The 18978-nt window shown below is 39.9% G+C and overlaps 1 pseudogene across 1 annotated transcript; it reads right to left on the bottom strand.

The window, feature by feature from the left end:
* Nucleotides 1-17688: 17688 nt before the first annotated feature.
* LOC308635108 (huntingtin-interacting protein K-like) lies at nt 17689-18068 on the bottom strand (annotated as a pseudogene). The gene has a single exon. The product of its transcript is annotated as a huntingtin-interacting protein K-like (transcript).
* Between the last annotated feature and the right edge of the window lie 910 nt (nt 18069-18978).

Below are 18978 nucleotides of genomic sequence, written 5' to 3'. Positions count from 1 at the left end.
AGGAACAAATCCTGGGCTTGATTATTTTTAATAGTGCCTCAAGTCACATGGCTGGGTTTGAGAAACACTCCTGGACCAAAACCAAAATGCACACAAAGCACTGGGCACAGAGTGGGGCCAGTTAGCAAAGGTGAGGCCAGGATGCTGATGGCATGTGTGCCCAGGGCCACCTTCTCCAAAAACACTAATGAGCATAGTAAGAAAGGCCACTCACAGGGTCTCTTGGGCCTTAGGGCTTCCAAAAACTTGGGACAGGCCAGGGAACACACTGCCCGACTTAAGATGTCAGACTCCTGTCCCTGGTGCCACCTGTGCTCTCCAGTCTCTGAATGGTGCCATGGTCCACAATGCCACCTCTGTCTCCAGATGGCAAGACCCAGCTAATGCAAGTAGTGAATCTCATTTTGGTTGAGCCATAACCAGATGTCTAGGTGCAGCCTAAGAACCACGGGCCTTCCCCAGCCACTGAGGAGGTCATGTGCACAGCCTGAACCCTGCACATGGCCACGTATTCCTGGGAGTGTTGTGTATAGTGAGACAGGGTGCCAGCCACTCAGTTATTCTGACAACTGTGTCCCCTCTCTCTAGAGCAGCCTCACCCCAGGCAAAAGAGCTCCTGCCATTACACAAATCATCCAAAAACTTCGAGCAAATTCTGCTTTCACTGTCCAGTGGCCATGTCCGAATGCCCCACCACCCGCTTTATCTCAGGGACTCTCTTGGCCGAAGTGGGTTTTAGCTGCTCTTTCCAAACCTCTTATTGAATCCACACCTTTTTCTCCAAAACATGCCTGAACCTTGGTCTTCTCCTCTGTCCCCCCATCTACTCTGTCCCCAGCCTTTTTTCTGGGAACCCCTGCTGTGGTCTACACACCTAAGCACTACTAATCTGCCTTGAGTGAGGGAATCCAGGTTTACATTGGGTCACAGCAGGAATTTATGCTCAGAAAACTGATTTTAGGTGCTGTGTAGGAGATGGTGTTCACCTGCCTGACAGTGGTAACCTCTGCATTAGGAATAGCAAAGCATTGTACTGCACCCATTAAGTGTCCACAATAAATAAAATAAAAATAAACTCTGGATTCTACTTTTGATCTTGTTATTTGCTCAGTACACTGTTAGACCAGGACGCAAGAAAAGATCACTGACTCCAATTAAAATCAAATTAAAGCAAGCTTATTATTTCGACCGGCCAGGCTGCCTTGCCCCTCAAAATCGTGGGAGCCAAGGACCGAGGCAAGGCTTCTTAGCGGCCCAGTTTTATAGCCCAAAAAGTTCACAAAGGGGGGTTACAGATAACAACACTCTGAGGAGCATAACACAAGTTTACATTTTTGCTGGCCCTGGCATCAGAATTTATGGAGATCTTAGAGACTCAGAGAGGGTCGTTATCCAGCCAGGGAAGGCCAGAATTTATGAGGCGTCATCACTAAGGTTTAGGAAAGGGTTGTTATCTGGTCAGGGAAAACGGGACATGGGTGAGTTAAGGGCATGAGCAGGCATTCCAAGCAGGTTCAGAATTTGCAGTAATTTATAGTAAAGCCGAAATTATCTTTTCATAGTTTTGTGGCAAGATGCCCAATTTTAAGAAAAGATCAGGTTGGGTCTATCAACACAAGGACTTTTTTTCTTTCTTTCCAAACATCCCTTATGTAGCCAGTCAGACCTGTTGAATTTATATCAAAAGGTAAAATTCTATGTTCTAGATATATCTTGTTGATTTCTGAAATTATAAAGCACAGTGATTCAAGATGATGCAAATTCTAGGAAGACTGTGCTGGGCAGACAATGGTCAATAAAGTCCCATTGACTTCTTTTAAATGATTGCACTATATTCTAATTAGCTATTTGTTACTTTTTAGGAACAAGATTACCAATACTATTTTGTAAATTCTGTTATCAAATATCTGTAATTGCATAAAAAATATAATGGAAAATGAGGAACCATACACATTTATTTTTCATTATGGACATGTGCACAGCAGTGCTGCTCTGAGCTGCATTATATTAGCAGCCTGTTAAGTGCAGTTATATGTTAAAATAACCCCACTTAAACATGGATATTGACAGTGTAAATGAAAAAGTCATTTGGGAAAATAATGGCTAAAAATGCAAAACAATTTTCTAAGCATGCCCTGTCATTTAATGGCTTTGTACTAGTGAAGAGACTGCTAACACACAAGTGTGTCTGCCTAGGAAACCAGGCCAGCCCCTCCCAAAAAAATCTGCAATCACTGGTGAAGGCTCTGTGTCCCCTAGAAAGGATAATCTTAAATTCAAGACCACACTCAGCAATTTGGCAAGGTCATAAGCAAATGAGTGAGACACTGTCTCAAAAAAGGGGAACAGGTTGGACTATAGCACAGTGACAAAGTGCCCATGGGTTAAACTCGAGTACCTAAATGAATTAAAATAATAATAAATCTGGGTTAAAAAAATGCCATACAATCTAGTAATAATATCTCTGGGTATGTATCTAAATGAATTGGGAAACTTTTCACAAAGAAATAACTACAGTTATATTTTCATTGTAGCTTTATTCACACTATTTAATAATAAAAAAAAAACAGTCAGACAGGCATGGTGAGAATGCTTTTAATACCAGGGGCTTGGGAGTCTGAGGCAGGAGGATGGAGAGTTCAAAGCATCCTCAGCAATAGTGAGTCACTAACAAACTGTTTCTAAATAAAATGTAAAATAGGGTTGTTGATGTGGCTAAATGGTTGAATGCCTCTGAGTTGAATTCATGGTATGATCCCCCCCCAAAAAATAGCTTCCTTTTAGATGAAAGGAACATCAGAAGATTTCTTCCAGCTACTGTTCCCCTTAGAGGCTACACACTATAGTTCAAACTGATCTCTAGAAGGCAAGACCAAGAAACTGATATTTTATAAATAAGCCAATAGACTTTGGTATCTGTTATAAAACTAAGGACTGAACAAATATGGGAGGTTGGAATGAGAACACAATGCACAGGAAATTCTTCAATGGAGAATCTTAACTCAGTCACTTTGAGACCTGAAACCACAGTTGGAGATGATATACCTAGCCTAGTTGTCTCATTAGATTAGAAGCCAGCTTGTCAGAAGTTATGAAGGATTCATTTCTGTTTTCTGTAAAAATATCAGGATTTCTGTATGGCCTGACCATTAGTTGATGTTGTAAAGCTGATTGGAATGCCTGCCCATGCCCTGAACTCACCCAGGTCCGGTTTTCCCTGACCAGATAACAACCCTTTCCTAAACCTTAGTGACACCTCATAAATTCTGGCCTTCCTTGGCCAGATAACGACCCTCTCTGAGTCTCTAAGTTCTCCATAAATTTTGATGCCAGGGCCAGCAAAAATGTAAACTTGTGTTATGCTCCTCACAGTGTTGTTATCTGTAACCCCCCTTTGTGTAACTTTTTGGGCTATTAAACTGGGCCACAAAGAAGCCTCGCGGCTCTCCTTGGCTCCCACGATTTTGAGGGGCAAGGCAGCCCGGCCGGTCGAAATAATAAGCTTGCTTTAATTTGATTTTAATTGGAGTCAGTGGTCTTTTCTTGTGTTGTGGTCTAACAGAGATAAAACTATATTCTGTGCTTCACTGATTCCTGGGTTATTGATTCAATCCAAACAGATATTGAAAAAGTGTTAAAGCTACTGATTAATATTAATGTAAAACAGTGAAGCCAGATTAGATGATAGGTAGTTAGTGTGAAAGGGTAAAGTTTCCAAGCTGCAAAGCCTGAGTTAAAATGCAAAGGAACAGGCATTGTAAACCTGCTTCTAAACTGCAAAGCATGGGTTAAATTCCTGAGGCAGTTAAGACAAGGCCCTACTGGCCATTTAGTTGATTTATGGCCTGGGATCCTGTGTAACTCCTCATGTAAGCATTCAAGACCCTGTGCTGCTTGTCACGTAGACATTCAGGGCCCGAACCAATCAGTTTAAATGTAACCCCCTCCTTAGGAAAGCCCTATCACTCCAGCCAGCCCTGTTCCTGCCAATGAATGTACTAATCAAGTCTAAGTATTGTTTGATTTTCCCGCGGTGTAAGGTGATTTGTTAAAGGAGACTGTGATGTATGCAAAGCCCCCGCCCTCCCCCAAAAGTGTACTTAAGCGTTGTTCAACCCCTGCTCTGGGCTCTGGGCTGCTCCCCTTTCCTGAGTGGGCATGGAGCCCCAGCATGCTGGAATCTCAATAAATCCCCTTCTGCCAATTGCATGAGTGGTCACTTGGTGGTCTCTTCCTCCGACGTTTCGCCCGTCCCTTACAGTGTAGTTATATAAATTGGGTCTAATATTGAGCAAGATAAAGAAAATGGAGACCATTATTGAGAATGGAGTTCAGGAAACCAGAAACACATCTGATAATATTAAAATGCTAATGTCCCCAAGGCCTGGAACTCACACTAAAGAACAGTTAAAGAAGTAGCTCCCTGCAAACCACCCCAGGCCCTTTCTTCTCAAATTCCACCCGCAGTCCACCTATCTTTCACCTTTTGGCCTTACCACCTGCATTCTATCACTGCAGGATAGAGGGAAACGAAGGAATGTGGGAGGACTAAAAGAAAACCTTAGGAAAATAGGAAAGGCTGCCCCCTTCCACAGATTCCACATTTTGGGTCTTTTCTGCTATCCTTTAATAAAGCCTTCCACTTTCCACTCTTTACTTGCCTAGGTGTGCTTCTCTGGTGTTATATTTCAGCATTCAGGGAAGCAAGGAATCATCATTGGTAAACATCAGTAACAACAGGTTATTAAAAATGTACCAGGTTCTTTACATGAATTTTGGCCTTCAAATTCACTGTGTACTCTAGCCCTGTGATTAAACTTTCCTGTAGTTTACAACAAATCTAGACCCATTATTATTTTCCTACACTCCACCACAAAGATGTTTACTGGAATGTTCAGAATGATTCTACAGGTCATTTTAATAAAGTGGTCTTACATGTATCTTTAATTGGGACACATTAACTATACTATTTTATTTATAAGTGAGTCATTATTTTTAATGTCACCTAATTTTCTAAGTTTTCTGTTCTTTTGTCTTATGTGAAAGACTCAGGGGTAAAGAAAAATCTTTTAAAACTCCAGTTCTTGGAGATAAAAATTACAAATAAGGTATCCCTTTAAAATTAAACGTGAAAAATAATCGATCATGTTGAAACTGGAGTTTTGAGATGAAGCTTAATTCCCCCTATAACCAGGTTTTTCTGGGATCCTGTCTCACAAATTTTGAAGAATAAAATCTATGGACACTCAGGGAAGGTAAGAGTAAAAAGAATAAGATTTATTTAAGCAAGAGAAAATAAAACTCCACAATGTGGGAGAGGGCATAATAGCAGAAAAACCCATTTTGCCATGCCAGCTTTGGAGTATATGTATGGTTTTAGGAAGAGCATGGGGCAAAATCTACTTAAAATAGATATTGAAAAAAACATCCTGGCTACCACCTGGGTTCACATCTGTATCCCACCCTTCTTCCTGTAACTTCCATCTGGGTTCACCCCTGGGACAAATAATTTGGTTGTCAGTATTTCCACAAGTGAGCCTCAAGGTATTTTACATTTGAATTAGGCCTTAATGGTGCTCATCAACATATCTATCCACTAGCCTCCAGGTGTGGTTGAACGCTCTCCTTTATACAGCAGCCTGATCATTTTACTATCTATTCTATTTATCCTCAATCAAGGTGAGCAGGAACTCTGGCTTTGAGAATGTGAAGTGAGAGCTGGAAATTTAGAGGTTTATTCTCAGAACAATGGATAACTAAATTGGAGTTCTGGATAACAGATAGCTGTTATACTGCTTACCCTAGATTTAGAGAGCTCAGGAGGCATGAGATTGGAAAGTTCAAAGCCAGTCTTACATCTTACTGGGGCCCTAAGCAACCCAATGTGACTTTGTCTCTAAATAAAAATATAAAAAAGGGCTGGGGTTGTGAATTAGTAGATAAATATTTCTGGGATTACTTTTTATTCACAAACAAGCATATATTAAAAAGCAAGAACAACAACCACTACTACAAAAAAAAAAATCTCAGGAGGAGCAAAAGCAGGGGTTCTTAAAAACTATAGCTTTTCTCATGAAGGAACACAGTCAATGGAGTTTGGCTCCTCTTGTGATGATTATCTCAGTCTTCACAACCCAATCTGGGGTCATGCCAGGCTAGTGGCACACAGATTCCCACATAGGAATTCAGGAAGGGCCTGAAAACACCATACTATAATGGAAAAGAATGCCAGGGGTCTCAAATCCTGATCTAAGCTCCACTAGATTAGTCAGAGCAAACTGAAAACTGAGTTGCCACAGAGAGAACTTCTGGACACCAGACACTGGAGAAAACTCTGAGGAGCCCTGACCACCTATGACAGTTCCTACCATTGCCAATCCCACTGGCTTCAAATAGCTTTCCTACCCAGTCTCAAAATAGGAAAACACCCTTACCATTTCCTGGCTTCCAGTATGCTCATTTTTTTCTTTGATAGTTTTTTTTTCAGCTCCTGTGTAGTGCAGAACCCTGGAACTCCTGACCTAGGTTTGGAAGCATAGAAATAAATCAAAGATTGGCAGGCTTCAGAAACAAAAAAAAGATGGTGGAAACCCACCCCCTCATCACTGGCTGTGTGAGGTGAGGACTGGACAGTGTTCACCTAAAAGACAGATTGGAAAGGGCTTCAGGCACTTCCTCCAAACAGAGCCTAGTAGGCCAACTCTTTGAGTGACACTAAATTGCATCCAACCTAGAAACAAATAATGTCAGAAAAACAGGTTGTTGGCTGCTCTTTTTTAGTTGATAAAAGACTGGGTATCAACCATGTGCTGTGGTGCATGCCCGTAATCCCAGCAACTGGAGAGGCTGAGGAATGAGGAGTGTGAGTTCAAAGCCAGCTTCAGCAATGGTTAGGCACTAAGAAATTCAGTGAAACACTCTCTCAAAATAAAATACAAATATGGCTGGGGTGGGGCTCAGTGGCCATGTGACACTGAGTTAAATCCCCAGCAGCAAAAAAAAAAAAAAAAAAAAAAAGAAAAAAGAAAAAAGAAACTCTGGGGATCAATGGGTACTCACTACAGAGCTCTATGACCACAGATAGATAGATAGATTGATGGACAGATAGAAACATAGATAGATAGATAGATAGATTCCTGGGACAGGGTCTATAATTTTCCTGAGTTTGATTTTCAACTAACCGATATTACAATAATGCTCCACAGCCCTGGATTATTTTTTTAATTACTGTGAATTGAATTATATGTCTCAGGATGAAATCATTTCATGGCAGTGTTTTTTCACAATACATAAAAACAGCCCAGACAGAAGTGCATTTAATTTATCAATGTGTAAGGGTCAGGCGAAACGTCGGAGAAAGAGACCACGAGACTAGCTTCATGCAATTGCAAGGGGGATTTATTGGATCCATTCCAGCGCGCTGGGACTCCATGCTCACTCAAGAAGGGAGAGCAGCCCGGAGCCCAGAGCAGAGGTCAAGCAGAGCTTAAGTACACTTTTTGGAGAGGGTGGGGGGCTTTGCATACATCAGAACAAATCATCATGAGGCGCGGGAAAATTGAACAACAACTCTGATACATGATTAGTCCATTCATTGGCGGGAACAGGCTGGGCAGGGGTGATTGGTCACTTCTAAACTGGGTACACATTCAAACTGATTGGTTCGGGCCCTGTGACGAACTGCACAGGGCCCTAGGCTGAATGGCCAGTAGGGCGTTGTCTTAACCATCTCAGGAATCTGGGTGTAACAGAGGAACTTAATAGTACCTAATCTTTTACATTTCAATTCAAACTTTCCAGCTTAGAAACTTTACCCTTTCATTCCCCACTCCTTTTTTTCTGACTACTTTTAATCTTAAAAGTAATGAATATTGGGGAGTCTCATTTTTCATCTCTGTCGGTGGAGCATATTGCCTTCTGATTACCATGGGTTGTCCTGTGTTTCCTGGAATCATTTTTAGCATGGCCTCCATTTTAGATTTCACTCGGTATTAGACCCCGATTTATCTAACTACACTGACTACCTAACTTTAAATCTGGCTTCATTCCCCCCTCTAATTTGGGAACTCCTTACTGCTGTGAGGAAGGGGGACGAAGAGGATCTCTCTGGCTTCTTCAGGCTGAAAAGGGACGGTGTGGGGCAAGCAGTTTGGAGTCCCCCTTAGAAATATCGGGTCTATCGAGTGGTCCATGCTAAAAGTCCAATTGAGAAGTAATAGGCTGGAGGGCCATTCGAGTGGTAGGTGGTCTATAAGAGAAACAAGAATTCATTAGTACTGGAACCATATTGATGCAGTAATAAATGCCACAGCACAGGAATATGCCAATGAGTATAATGACCAAGACAAAGATTAACAATGTTTTCCATCAGGCAGTACCAGGAACTAAGAGCTAAGATATTGTTTTCACAACAAAGTTGCTGAGGACATGGCTTCCATCTGAGCATGTAAATCTTTAAGGATATTTGTCACATTGTCAGAAATGTCAGGGATGTCAACACAACATTTAGGGTTACAGATGTCTTTTCCCTTAAGATATAGTCTAATAATCTAATGCCATCTGATCCTTCAAAATCCTTTGCTAGTATGACCTCTGTGTCTAATAGAGAAATCTTTAATTCTGCTACTCAGGGCTGGATAACCATACTAGCATCTACTAACATCAAGCCTACCTGTGTTGGTTAGAAATAAAAGCCTTAGACTAAAACTACTCTAGCAGTCCCTTTGACAGTTATCAGGCATTTCTGTCTAAGAATCTCTTTTGTAGCCTCCAGTCTACTTATTTATGGAAGTTACATTTAACTATTATTATCATTTAAGATGTCCAGGAACAGCTGTGCTTTGGCTTTGACTGTCTTTGCTAAGTGTTTAAGATGAAGCAAGTCAAACTGACTTCTGTTTCTACCTATTGTTAACAGTCAGCTGAGTCTCTGGGAAGTCCTCGGGAACTTCACAGCAGCTTAGTGCCATTTGCGCTAGGATGGGTCCAGGCCTTGCTTGACCATACGGCTTACCTCAGAAGCATCAGGGATATCTCCCTTTTCTGATGACCCTCCTCTTCACAGCAAATGCACTGATTGGCCTTCTGTCCTCCACTGGTCTCATTAATCTCCCTGCTCGGGAAGTTATGTGGCCTAGAGTTGCAGAGCCCTTTGAAAAAGTTCCCTATTCCCTGATTCAGACTGACTCAGAGGGCAAGAGCCAAATTTTTAATTTTAAAACTTAATCTTAAACATCCAGCAAAATAAGTTAACAGCCTTATATTAAGGGTACTGGGCTCTAATGTCTATCTCTCTATCCTGTAGGTGGCAACTCCCTATAACTCATTATCTTAAATTAACCCAGGTTGTGTTCTTAAAGCAGTACCTCTTTAAAACATTAACAGGCGATTCTTAAACCATCTATAGGCAAACTACAAAACAAAACTAACTAGGGTAAAAACATATTTAGTCTATGTAATAGCTACCTAGAATTTTGGCAGAGTACATCCCCTGTTTTATATCCTGGCAATCGTGACAAAAACCAACTTTTGGGCACAACTTTAAATGCACTAAAATCTGGCCTACTTCTTTCATAGTCACTTTCACATGCAGTGAGTTGGGACATAGAGCCTTATCTCAAGTAAGGCGGGGCTCTTCATAAATCTTAAATACTATAGTTCTGAAGCTGATCTTTTGCCTTTTTTAAACATCATTTTACAAAGCCTACATAAATTGTTGCTCAAGTTCACATGAATATTAGCTAACAACATAATATCACATCTAAAACATGAATTAAAGGAAGGCTGGAAGCTTCTAACCTCTTGTTGGAAAGTAGCAAAGTACTTTTGTGTTTTGCAATAAAACCTTTACATAGATTAGGCTCTCATTAACTTAAAAATACATTTAAATTGTATCTCAGTGTAAAAAGTAACATGGAACTTTACATAACTTATTGATAATAGGTACAGTTATAGAACACAAGTGATATAAATAAACTTCCAACATGTTTTTCTTTTAAGCCTAAAATTACCATACACTTTTAGAACACCAGCTTGATATAATGCTCTTTCTAAAGCTTCTACCTTACAGACTTGTATACCTGGAAGATATGAACACATTAGTAACATCACAATTACATTGATGATTTTATGCTAACCAAGTTTGGCTTTTAAAGAAATAACATAGCATAATTCTCTAAAACAATAGCACTTGTTTAACCAGCTGCTTAATTTCTTTAAGATTACTTGCTCAAAAACTTATTTATAACCAACTTGCACAGACCTTTTTTTATCATTTACTTAAACCCTCTTAATTAGACTCTCTTATCCAGAAACACATTTTCCTTCTATTAAATCCATATTTAGAACCTTCTAGTTTCTCTTTTCTATCTGTTAACCCCCTTATGTTCACATCTTGAAACAATACTTGTAAACTTTTTAATTTAAGCAGAGTTAACATTTTATTAGGGCCTTTTTGAACACCTAGAAAAACTTATAAGCTTAATTTAAGACCTCCTTTTTTATCTGTTTACCAAATTTAAATTGAGCCATTTGAATCACGTGAATCAAAGATATTTGGATCCATTTTTAATTTTTTATGAGCGCTCCTCATCTGTTAATTGTCATATCACTGCAGGATATATGGACATACACACATACAGACATACCGACATACAACACATAACAAGAGTGTGCACACATAACAATAATAAAGGCCTCGTAGTTTTTCACAGATGAAATCTCCATTGCAATGTTTTAAAAAAAACTCCAGTTGATCAAAAAATAGAACTTATCAGAAAAACATTAACTTGTCTGTAGGATAAAAATCATGAGCTCAAAAAAAACATAGAATCTAAGAAAAGGCAAAAGTCCTTTAATCTAGTTTGAGTTCCCATAAAAAGATACCTTTACCTTTTTTTTTTTCCTTGGGCCTGAGTTCCAAGCTGCTTCTGTTTGCATATCAGCTTAAGCCCTGGCTAAGGTCTGGAAGGAGCAGGGAAAAACTGCTATTTTGAACAGATACTTTAGGCCTGAGGCATTTTAGCCATAAGTCATATTTCCAGGTTTGGATGTCGAAAATTATGATACAAATTTAAGAAGCAATTCCCAAAATTTTATATCTTTTTACACTAGAAAAACTTGCTCACATAAAACTGGAAATAGGATCTCTACCATCAGAAGAAATTTCTTTAGGACTTCTAAGCCACTTTCCTTGTTCTGAAGTTCCTAAAGTAGCATTAAGTTACATTAAATTTGCCTAAAAAATTTTAGAAAGAACCACACACTACCATGCATATCTGAAATTAGGCTTTTGAGAATTTCCAAGACTGTTGTTATTTAATTATTTAAGGTTATTTTAATGAGCCAGACCAACGTTTTAATTCAACACTTTTTTTTCTAAATCTTACACACAGAGAAACAGATACCAAATCATAATTTACTATCCTTGCCCAAATCAATGCACTGTATACCTAGTGAAATCTCCTTAGACTACCCAGTTCAAAATTGAAACTCTTTAGAAGTATCTGAAATCAAACTAAACAATTGCTTAAACCCAACTTTTAACTGCAAGATAGTGCAATGCTTTAGAAACCCATTCAGATACCAGATTGTTACAATAAAGAAATTATTTTTTAGACACACATTTAACCTAGTTTATCTTTAAGAAACAATCAGACAACCAGATAAGAATATATCCCTCCAGGTTTTGAACTCTCATTTAATTATGACTCCCATCAGTGGCACCATAGACTTTCCCACAGGTGGACCAGATGTTTTCACATAGGGGCAACTATAGGTGTAAAATCAAGGGTCTCAGTGTGACTGACTTTACTGCATTTAGGTGGAGTAATCCTTAAATGCAGGGAAATTATGAGGAAATTTTCCCCAAAGCGAAAATGGCTCTGGCAGCTGCTGGGAATTCCTCAGTTTCCCTTTCACTTGCAAGATTAGCTCCTCCAGTTTGGTTTGACCTTAGGCACTAGGCTTTTTTTTTTTTCTAACTTTTTAGTAGCCAGCTCCCAAAAAGCTCATCCTCTGCTTACAGTTATTTCGAGTGCTAGGCTTCCCCAATAAAACATCTCTAAAGCCAATTAACACCAATTTAATAATGAGGACAGGGCTTTGAGAAAAGTCAAAGCGAGATGTCAAAGTTGTTAAATCTCCAGCAAGCATCTCTATTTGCACTCAAGCTGATTACGGGAGGGAGAGAAAACATCGCTTTCCTAGTCTCAGTATTAACCTTAGTTGGAATCTATCATCTGCTTTGGGCTTCATTTTTAAGCAGCCCGACTCGAGGAAGACCCATTCGATTCTTTTGCGCCGGGATTTGGTGATTGCAGCCGGGGAGGGCTGTAACATTCGGGGGGGGTTTGGGGACCCGGTCCCTTTTACCCCCACGAAGGAGGGAAAGGGCCAGGTACTCCAGAGCCGCCTTTTCTGCTCGCCGGGAGGACGGAAGGGGGGGGCAATCCCCCGCCAACTCCGCCCGCTCTGCTGTGGTGCTAATGGGCCCAGTGGCAACTGGTTGCCGGCAGAGGAGGGGGAGGAGGGGCGGTCCCCCGCGGACCTCACCCCTGATTCCGTCCGCCCATCCCCCAAACCTGCGGGAGCATTCCCCCTCCCCCCCCCAGGGGAGACGGCCATGGGCGGAGAGGACAGATGGGTGGAAGGGCCAGGAGGAACAGGGACAGGATGAATCCGCCATACCGCGGAATCCTCCCGGCAGACTGCGCAGACCCCACCCATACAGGAGGAGATTCGCAGAGGTCCTGAAAGGTTAGATCACCATGATCTGGATGGCCATGCGGCCCTGGCTGAAACGGGAGGGACTCTCCTGGGGGCCATTCAACTCCGAGGGTGGGCCACTCTGAAGCGCAGGGAGACAACACAAACGTGAAGCAAACGCGGACACACAGTAAACGTTTAACACAAATTCAGAAGCAAAAATTAAAGACAGACAGTGAATTCAACAGAAAGAGTTGCCGGCAAAACCAGACGGGTTGGCAGTAAAATACACCGAGGAGGGTTCATCCGCCCCTCTACCTGATGGGGAGCACCTCCGTCACCCCGAGTCCCCCAAAGCGTCCCTTGGGGGCGTGGCCTGTGACTCCTGAGGCACGTCTGCCAGTCACCGCGAGGGGGAGCTTATGCTCTCCACTGACAGCCACACACACACACTGCCAACCCCACCCGAGGCTCTGAGAGCTTATGCCCTCTGGGGACTTACGCCCACCATTGAGCCGCCAGAGACCAAACCTGAGCGATCGCACCTGAGCAATTATGTTCTTTGGGGACTTACGCCCACCATTGAGCCGCCAGAGACCAAACCTGAGCGATCGCACCTGAGCAATTGCGAAAGAAGAACAAGGGGGAGAGAAGGAGAAGAAGGAGAGGGGAGAGAGAGAGAAAGAGAGAGAAAGGCGCCTTACTTACCCCCAAAGCAGTTCGTAGGTCTCCCTGTCCGGCGATGCGCAGTTCCCGGCCAACGCACCAAATGTAAGGGTCAGGCGAAACGTCGGAGAAAGAGACCACGAGACTAGCTTCATGCAATTGCAAGGGGGATTTATTGGATCCATTCCAGCGCGCTGGGACTCCATGCTCACTCAAGAAGGGAGAGCAGCCCGGAGCCCAGAGCAGAGGTCAAGCAGAGCTTAAGTACACTTTTTGGAGAGGGTGGGGGGCTTTGCATACATCAGAACAAATCATCATGAGGCGCGGGAAAATTGAACAACAACTCTGATACATGATTAGTCCATTCATTGGCGGGAACAGGCTGGGCAGGGGTGATTGGTCACTTCTAAACTGGGTACACATTCAAACTGATTGGTTCGGGCCCTGTGACGAACTGCACAGGGCCCTAGGCTGAATGGCCAGTAGGGCGTTGTCTTAACCATCTCAGGAATCTGGGTGTAACAGAGGAACTTAATAGTACCTAATCTTTTACATTTCAATTCAAACTTTCCAGCTTAGAAACTTTACCCTTTCAAATGTATATAAAGTTAAATCAATGTGTGAATACATATGTATACATTATTATAAAAAAGAAATATCACAATTTAAAATTTTTATTTAATACATCTGTTCTCTGATTTTATGAGAAAATAGCTTGAGATTTCTACTCATAAGTAATTCCCTGAGGCAGCAATGTTCCTACTTCCCTAAAAGAAATGAGGCACAAATAAAATTTAAAGTTTCTAGTATTAACATTAAAAATGAAAAAGAGATGGAGGGTGCCAGGTCTCTAGATCTGTCAGTATCCCAGACTCTGGAGTATAAGCAATTAAAGACACACTTATTTTCAACTTTGCCTTGAGCCTAATGGTAGGATTATGATGTCTTCCCCCTCCCATTGATATGTGGTACTATGAGAATATGAGCACAAATCACAGGTATGTATGTATGTGTATGTGTGTGTGTGTGTGTATATATATATATATATAGATAGATAGATAGATAGATATAGATATAGATATATATAGATATATATAGATATAGATATAGATATATAGATATAGATATATAGATATATAGATATATAGATATATAGATATATAGATATATAGATATAGATCTCTCTCTCTCTCTCTATATATATATATATATATATATATATATATATATATATATATATCTCCCATCAACAGAGTCAACATTAAGTTTAAAGGAAAAACAATTAAATCTCTATTGCCAGGGTCAAGCCCTAGCTAGCAGAGATCCAGGGATCTTGAAGGATGAGTGGCTTAGGCAAAAGAAGAGGAGACAGGACTACAGTGGGAAGTTACAAACAGCCTTCAGAAGTATCTGCTACCCCTAGAGGGGCATTTATTTTTATACCTTTTTACAGGTTTTTTTTTATGTAGTTAATGGATAGCTTCAAAGCTGAAAACTTGTTTGATTTACATAATTTTCAAGAGTTACAATATTTTCACATACATATTAATTACCTAAGATATTGAGTCCATTGTTTAAAATATTTTTTGTAACCTTTGCCAATCATAATTAGGCTTTTACATTTACACCTCAATCACTAAGTGAGACTATGCAACTCAACTACATGTATCTTGACCTATTATTAACTTTTAACTTTAAAGCATACCTATGATTATATCATTAACCTTTAACTTTAAAGCATAACTAGATTATTGGTAAACTTTCTTACTTCTAAACTAAAGTCCCAATAAAACACACTTAAAGTAGTGAAAGCCTATTACTTAAAAGCCTACTATTCTGAAGTGCCTATAAAATAATGTATATTAATTTTATATTATTCTATTTTTAATTTCCAAGGTAATTTCCTTTTTCATATGACCTATTTAAGTGCTTTCTTAAAGAATTTCTTTGATACTTGTTCAAAATAAAACAATTCTTCGGTCTTTGTAATCCTTAACAAAAGAGCAGGCTCTTCCCCTCAACCGATTTGCCATTAATATTAACAATATGTTTCCTATTTTCATCATGAATTCCTGTGTAAGGCAATGGAGGGCCTGTTACTGGGGGGTGAATGTATGTTGTACAGGGTGGAGCTTTAAAAAGTGGGACTTAGTGTAAATTGTTAAGTTTTTCTCAAGAACCTTGATTTGTAATCTTTTCTTCATAAATTTCTTGAGGAATAACACTATTGTTTGTATCCTGAGAGATATCAAAACACATCTCCAAGCATGTCTTAATTGTATCTTTAGTCTCATTCTGGGAATTTTCCTGCCATTTCATCAACATGTACTTTTTTTATTGATTGATGTATACCCTATGACCCATATCATGAGTACCATAAACAAAACACTTAACTTTCCCCATGGATTCAGTTTCCAGATGGTGTAGCCCTGTCACAGTATCCCCTTCTGTGATCCTGTCAGACAGAGGGTGCAGGAATTCATTAACCACACTATCTATAAGACGCCAGCTATTTTTTCATATGACTTCTGTGGAACTTGTGATTGAATATTGAGCTCCATCCTATAGTGGGTCAATTCGTTGTCACTGGAAAACAAGTCATTCTAGAAATCATTGGCTCACAGGATCCCTGAGACATATCCCCAGCAGTATTTTGTATTTTATTTAAAGAAACAGTTTCACTGATTTGCTTAGCACTTCTCCCTTGCTGAAGCTGACACTGAACTCATGATCCTTCTGCATCAGCCTTCCAAGACCCTGGGATTACAGAAGTGCACCACTGCACTCAGTTCTGTTCACATTTTTAATGCCAGCATTTCCTCTTTGCCTTATCAACTATTTTTTATGCTATATTTCAAATGGATGTACTATTTCTAATTTTTCTCCAAGAACTGGATGTCAGTTTATAGATTTTGCTTTCTCTTTGTGAGCATTTCACATGAGAAAAAAGCAGACACAATGAGTTTCTTAGAAGTGATATAAGGGAGGAAAAAGGTGACAGTTTGAAGAGAGAAAATGTGTCCACTCTGTAAAGAGAAAAGTATGGCTCTTTTGCTCTCCAGTTTAGTAGATATCTAAAAAAGGATTCTACAGAGTCCTCTGCAGGTACACTTCTTGACTTCGGACTCACAGCAGGATAATATCAAACTCTCAAGTATCCACTGCCATGACAACTTTGGGTTAATTAGCCTCATGTTCATAATTTCTAACTGAATTCTTAATCATAAACTCTTGCAGATTTTATGCTTAGTAGGAATTATCTTTATTTTCCTGACTTCCAGAATCTGGTCTTTAACAGGGTCACAAAAGTCCCCCCTTCAGTGCAACTTGTGTTTCTCTTACAAACATTATTTTGAAACTGCATTTCTCCTGCATATAATAGTTTGTTAAAGAATGTGACACATTCTGTCCAGTTAATCCAGAAAGGGTGCAAGTAAATTGCATCTTGGAAAGTAAAACATAGGGTCAATGTGTTGGGCTTATTTATTTATTTATTTATTTATTTATTGTACTGTGTGTTGAAATCAGAGCTAGTTAACCACTGAGATACATCACCAGCTCCTTTTTTATATTTTATTTAGAGACAATATCTCATTGATTTGCTTAGTGCCTCACTGATAACTTTGTGAGACTGGCTCTAAATTCATGATTCCCCTGCTTCACCCTTCCAAGCTGCTGGGAATACAGGTAGGTTGCACCATGCCCAACCTATCATTTACCTTAAAGATACTTCAGTTCTTTTACCAGATTCTGTGAAAAATACTACAATGAAAATATAATTGTACTGTTTTCTATGATGTAGTTACTCCAATTTTTTTAGATACATACCCAGAATTACTACTACTGAATCATGTGGCATTTTTTTTAAAGAGAGAGTGAGAGAGGGGAGGGAGGGAGAGAGAGAGAGAGAGAGAGAGAGAGAGAGAGAGAGAGAGAGAGAGAGAAAGAGAGAGAGAGAGAATTTTTAATATTTATTTTTTAGTTCTTGGCGGACACAACATCTTTGTTGGTATTTGGTGCTGAGGATTGAACCCGGGTCGCACGCATGCCAGGCGAGCGCGCTACCGCTTGAGCCACATCCCCAGCCCCTCATGTGGCATTTTTATTTCAACTTACTGAAGAACCTTAATATCATTTTCAAAAATAGCTTTATACAATTTATATTCCCACTAGCATTTTCACAACTGAGTCTTTATATCCATGCATATATGTTCTGGGGTACCTACTATCTTTCTGATTTTTATTTTTTATTTATTTTATTTATTTTTTTTTTGCAAAAAAAGTCTTTATTGCAATAAGTTAATCCTGTAAATATGCCTGAAAAAGTACATATCAGTTGGTCAGAGCAATAAGAGCCTCCACCACTTTTCCCATGTGTTCCCGCAAGCTTCTCTCTGCTGCTGCTCAAGAAATCTCCATCTCTGTCATTATCAACTCCAGATCTTCTTTCTTGATAGTGACCTTTGCCAGTTCCTTCTCCCGTTCTTGTTTGGCTTTCTGCTCCCGAGACCTTCTATCTCGGATCATGGACATAGCCGTCTCCAGATTGGAACTCTGGATCTCCTTCTCCTCCGCATAGTCGGTGACCCGCTCCAGGTCCGCCGCACCACTGTCATGCTTCTGTGCCTTCTCGGGGGCCGTTCCGGGCCGCTGGTCTCGGTTTCCAACTCCAGTTCCACGTCCTCCTCAGTCGCCATATTTTTATTTTTTAATATAAACATTTTATTTATTTATTCACTAGTCATAGATAAACAAATAACTTTTATTTTCTTTATTTTTATGTGGTTCTGATGCTTAAACCCAGTGCCTCCCATGTTCTAGGCAAGTACTCTATAACTGAGTCAGAACCCCAGCCCCTATCTTTCAGATTTTTATCATAGGCATTCTGACAAGACGACACAGAGTGCAGAAACTTTTTCATTTGACTGATGCACTAAGCTTCTGGTGCAACTGTGTTATATTCCAGGCCAGAGGAAGAGTGTGCTGTAAATATTTTCTGTGATGAAACAGGAATCTTTGATTTCTAACACAGTTTTAACAGTAATGCTGAAAATTTAAGTTTTTGGAAGTAGTTACAAAAAATCCAAATCCACCTGTTTGTAATATGTGAATATATTTGCACATGTTCAGTCTCTATTGCTTATAGAAATTTTTAGGATATACTCCCTGGAACAGAAGGCACTAATTTTAGATGCTCAGTACATGGAGAAACTACTTCTAAAAACAATTGTTAGGCCTGGAATTATTTTTGGGGTGAACAAAGGTAGGTCAGGCCTCAGAAAGTGCTCAAATGTTATTTATTCTATCAGTAGTTGGCTTTGATTTTCCCCTTTGGTACCTATAATTGAGTTGAGAGAGAAGCAATTCTTCCAGCAACAGAAGTTATCAAAACCACTGGAAAAATCTCTTTTTGGGAAAAAAACTGACATCTTTGATACTTAAATTTTCTGACCTGACTTCAGGTTTTGATGCAAATGAAAAGGCACCAAGAAGAAGACTACCACTTTGTCATTTTCATACTTATATATCACTTCTTCTCTAACCAATGAATAAATTAAGATGAAAATCACAGAAAATTTTAAAGTCAGCTTATATATGATCTCAATC

Source organism: Spermophilus citellus, assembly GCF_964194105.1.
Source record: "Spermophilus citellus genome assembly, chromosome: 16".
In the NCBI taxonomy this organism is placed as follows: Eukaryota; Metazoa; Chordata; class Mammalia; order Rodentia; family Sciuridae; genus Spermophilus; species Spermophilus citellus.
Note: the sequence above shows the minus strand (reverse complement) of the source record. Positions and strands in the feature narration are given on the sequence as shown.